The sequence below is a fragment of the Anneissia japonica genome, unplaced genomic scaffold, assembly GCF_011630105.1.
Source record: "Anneissia japonica isolate Jap-2015-1 unplaced genomic scaffold, ASM1163010v1 scaffold288073_len612986_cov165, whole genome shotgun sequence".
Taxonomy (NCBI): domain Eukaryota; kingdom Metazoa; phylum Echinodermata; class Crinoidea; order Comatulida; family Comatulidae; genus Anneissia; species Anneissia japonica.
The window spans coordinates 202829-208147 of record NW_022731366.1 but is presented as its reverse complement, the minus strand read 5'-3'; the positions used below and the strand labels follow the sequence as shown (position 1 = coordinate 208147).

At 35.6% G+C, this 5319-nt stretch overlaps 1 protein-coding gene across 3 annotated transcripts in view; it reads right to left on the bottom strand.

Annotated features, from left to right (window-relative positions):
* Window positions 1–1794, bottom strand: part of LOC117115366 (serine/threonine-protein kinase SBK1-like) — a 28849-nt gene extending 27055 nt beyond the window's left edge. For all 3 annotated transcript variants that reach the window (XM_033259132.1, XM_033259133.1, XM_033259134.1), the window contains exon 1: window positions 1444–1794. The gene's annotated coding sequence lies outside the window, so the exon portion shown is untranslated. The remainder of the gene's footprint in view (window positions 1–1443) is intronic.
* Between the last annotated feature and the right edge of the window lie 3525 nt (window positions 1795–5319).

Genomic DNA, 5319 nt, shown 5'->3' with positions numbered 1-5319 from the left:
AAGGTTGCAGTGACAACTGAAACGTGTTGTATTTTCAAGGATTTGTGTCCATTTTATCCTGTTTAAGGCAGGATGTATTGTTTTAGTCCATGGTTTTAGTATTTGTAATGACGTGTGCTTCTAAATCTCTCTTTAGAAATTTTACTAGACTGGCTAAATTCGAAACCGATTAATGAACCTTTCCGCTAAGCCCCGCACCTTGGATACTGTTGCTAAGGTAAAACAAAAAGATAGCGTAAACGTACGTAAACGCGTGCGTTTATGGTACACAAGTCTACCTGTGATACCCCGGAAAGGCCCATTGCAAGCAATTCTATTCACACTTTCTGCAAGTGCGGGAACAGCAGTAGTTCTCTTTTTTTTTCCTTTTTTTTTTTTTGTGATTTTCTCGCATAACAATTACCAAACACGGATAAACAACAATTATATCTTATATAACATTTCAGTATCCCACATTCAATTACCATATCTATACATGTGACGTTAACCATGCGTAATTTATTGACATCATTGATCCCATTAACCATGAGTAAGAGATTAATCTGATGGCAGCCAAGCAGATTATATAACATAACACGTAGGCCTACATATTTTAATTAGCAGAATAATTAAGAGAAGCGCATAGACGTACTTACGTATATCTTTTGGTTGTATTATGTAAGCATTGCTACGATGGTTTGTTAGCGTATTTTTTACACTGTCGTTTTGTGGGATCTTAACAAATAATACCTAAGGGGCGGGGCTTAGGAAAACGGTCCGTTCTTGCTGCATTGCGTCTGCTGTACAGGCACTAGGAGTGAAACAAGTCTAGAGTAGTTCAAGCTGCAAATTAAAATTCACACATGACTACTAAACTTATGAATCTATGTTAGCACCAACCCGTGAATGTGATGGAGCTTACTGTAACGGAAAATTTCACGATCAACGACGTAAGCTTATTTTTTAGGGCTGCTCATGTTTCTTTCGTGTTGGAAAATTATAGTCAAAAAGCTGTAACCGTGCCAAAACCTGGTTATGCTATAATAGTAAACAACGTATTCGATATAGGCCTACTTCATTATTTATTACAATTATAATATAAATACCCATATTGACACATTTCCAAGGGAGTGCTGTATCCTGCTAATAATAATGCGCTGCTGTTTATTAAAGTTAATTGGAAATATACAGGTACAATCTATCGATAACACATAATCAGTCAAATTGAATAAACATGCCACTTACATTATTTTTGTTAATCGGAAAAAATAAGGGGCATTCACACTGACTAATTATCTGATCGGAAATCCTACCTAACCGATAATCAAATCAGTGTGTAAGAATAGGGACGATGAGGTTCAGCGGTTCGGTAACGTGGTCCAAATTTCGGTCTGGATCCGATATGAATGCAGCTTTACAAATATCTTAGATTTTGAGAGAAATAAGTTTTGAACAACTACTTACACCATGCGCTGCGTCCTGATGATCGTTGGAAGTTACCGTATTGTCGGCTGTGATTGTTTTCTTGCTGCTGTTTTTTGTTTGTAGTATTCCTTCCTTCTAATACTTATCGTGTTCCGGTTGTCAAATTCTGCTTTTCAATTTTTTATTGTTTCTCTTATCCTGATCTAATTGTGTCCTGTTCACACTTGAATGGTGACCCTGCTCATGTATTGTGTAAGGAATCGGACATGTTTATTGATTCTAAATCTTCCAACGCAAAATTTTTCCTGTGCCCTTCGAATTTCATTTCATAAGATAAGATGTTAGGCCTATGCCAACATGTAGGCCTACACTATGCTCGGTGAACGAGAAAGAGTAAAATGGAGACTACCGGTATCACCTTATTAATAGGTAGTTTTCGCCGCACGACGTTAACCTTAACTTCAACATTAGTACCAACATGCGGCGCGATAGCTCCGCCCCTTTTTGTAAACAAATCGAAATACGCATGCGCAAACTCGTAACTAACGTACGTCGAGCACGTAAAATCCTGAAATTAACGTACTCCGCAACGCAAGAGGAATAAATTATGACGTCATCCGTTAACGTTAACGTCGTGCAGCGAAAACTACCTAATTTTAGTATTGTACGTGCTCGACGTACGTACAAAAGGGGCGGAGTTATCGCGTTGCATGTTGGGTACTAACGTCAAAGTTAAGGTTAACGTCGTGCATCGAAAACTCCCCATTAACGTACTCCGCAACGCAAGATGAATAAATTATGACGTCATCCGTTAACGTTAAGGTTGACGTCGTGCGGCGAAAACTGCCTATTGTATCCTGTACAAACATGTTTTTGATAATGTTGTCTTAAGCACTGTCCACACTATAAAAGTTTACGTGCCAAGTGACGTGCCCATATACGGGCATGATGATATTTTTCTACACCCAAATTTGGGCAAAATTACGGTTATTTGTCAAATAACATGTTATAGTGTGGACATAGTTTTAATGTCTGTTCATACACTTAAGTTTTCTGTGATGACAAATATGTATCATTTGCCTAAATATATGGGCATCATAATGTCACCACACCATAATATGGGCCAATAGCATTTATCTGTAACATTAAAATTGTAGTATGTAGGCCTACAGGGTACGGAGCTTTAGTGAAAATAGATTGCTGTTTATACTAAAAAAGAGAGTGACGATATAATATTTGCTATACTTTTGACATAATATCCATAAAGCAAAGAAACTGTTTCTTTGCTCTATGATATCTAAGTATATAAATTGTATTGGTAATCACCATGAAATAACTCATCTTACTATCAATTACTTTTTTTGATGGCAGTATTTTATCATGTTATGTTCAAGTGATATTTATCACGTACCGGTAGTCACGCATAGGATGCATCTTTTTCAAGTCTCCGACTGGCATTGTTGGCCTTCGGGACATGAATGATTCTCCAATTGGTTGACTTTAAGACGTTGCCGTGCCGATGGTTTTATGTAGATTTCTATTTCACACAAACGAATGAACATATATTTGTCAGAATTCTTAAATTTCGTAGTCGTTTTTTTCTTCTTATCTACACTTCATTTATGTTACTACTGTTAATAATAAAGAAAACATATATACTCATATGCATTATACACACGCAAACCATGTGTCTATTAAAAAAATAATGCATGCATATAAATAACCAATAACTGATATTTACTTTTCATTAATTTTACAATACATGTGCGGCCCACCACAGGAAATCGCAAAACAGTACAAAAGTAGACATACAAACAAAAATGCCTATAAACATCAGGATATACGTGCCTTATAGCCCTCAACTTTGAAACGCCACATTGGTATCTTTTTAAAACCTAGAATCAATTTAAAGCTTGGTTTACACGTGCAATTTACATGCATTTTGACGTAAATAAAAGACACTCAGTACTCAGATTTCAGTGTGAACCACCACTTGAAGTTAGACGCGTATCAACGCAAACGTATACAGTTGAGTGGCCACGACGCAGCTTATGTTTGCAAGGAGTAATGAATAGGCACTTTTCTGCGTATGACTAAATTTTATAAGGCTACTCAAGTAGGTCTATATAGATTATGTGGTTATTGTAAAAATAGTTGATCTTATTAGTGAGACGTTGACAAAGATTCGTCCTATTTACGTGCATTCTAAATACGAAAGTTTAACAATATTTGAAAATCACTCAGAATTTATGCTACTCTGTAGAGTTAAGGCCAACTCAGACAGCGTCGTACGACGCAGCCCGACGCGATTTGTCGTCGCGTCGGGTCTGTGTGAGTTAAACGCAGAGGCGATAGTGTGCGTCGGGGGCAGTCGCGTCGTAGAATATTAAACATGTTTAATATTTCTCACGACGGCTTAAAGACTGTCCCCGAGTATAAATCGGGTCGGGCTGCGTCGGCCGACGCTGTCTGAGTTGACCTTAATTCACAACCTTCTTCCACCTTTACAGAGTGATTACTTATGTTATGTTTCAAGAACATTAAATTCAATTAACTTCAAGAAAACATAATTTCTCTTTTTTTTGTACATAGAGATAGCTAACATTTAAAATTTATAGTTCATTTGTGTAAATTTATGGAGCCTTTTGGCTTTATTGATTTGTTTGTATTCCTTAAAAGAAGTCTATCCAGCAATGTTAAAGTTAGAAAGTGAAATTTTAGCTTAAAATTGAAAACTATCGACAATTTCTAAACGATTGTATATTTATTGATAACAATTAACTATAAAACTATAGAATACAGTATTTGAATTTGTTTAACATGGCAATGATATTTGCTGACCAGATCTCTGCAAGGTTCCTAGGCACCCATTTTGGTAAGCTATTTGAACTCAAATATATTTTAAAAAAATTCTTAATTCAGGTAGAAATGTTATGGTCAGATCTGGTTTCTATCAAATAGACATTCAATAATCCACTGTACCATATAACGCTAGATTTATTCAGTCTTGGGTGTAGGCGGTAATAAAATTCTCATAATAGTTTTTATATTTTCCTAAGAATGTTTTCAAGCAATAAGTCACAATTATAATATCGAATAATACAAATTCATAACCAACATGTGTTTAAAAATTCAAGTTTGCTTGTTTACAAACTTTCGACGAATTTGATGACGTCAACGTCACAAACGTAAGGACGCACAAGCACGGACAATTGCAAAGGTTCTTATTGCTTTACAGCATAGCAACCAATAATACATTTAAAATAAAAGGTATAGTCTTATGGTGCAGTAGTTATCGATATTCTATACAAAATATTATTAGTTGTGGAAATGCGTATTATCTACTCAGCCGTTTAACAAGGAAAACACTTAATGACACAGCATTTATTTTATCGAGAGCCCATGATGAAACGCATTTGATATATCTACAGCGGATGAAACAAGATGCATAATCGATCAATCCAATGGAAGATACCAGCATTAAGTAACACATAATGTATTGGTAATATAAAACGCAAATAGGTATTGGATTCAGAAGGGCTTTTATCAAACCAATTGCATATGGATACACAAGCTAGTAGTGACCCTACATCTGTGGTCACGTTAATAAAAGTTGAGTCGCATTGGCAATGTAATTTTCGATGTTCCGTCTTGTTTGAAATTCATGACTAAAATAACCGTTTTATACGATAACATTAATTATTATGCCACTATTATACTGTCATGGCAACGTGATTTCAACAACTCTCAGTGTAAAATTTCATATTAATATATGCGGACCTGATGAGGTATCTATCTTTGCACATAGTGGCGTATTGGTATGGTGTATAACATTGTATTTCAATGTTATTATTTTTTATTCTAAATGAAACACTGCAAAAAGCAATCAGCCATTGCTGTTTTGTGTAATTATAC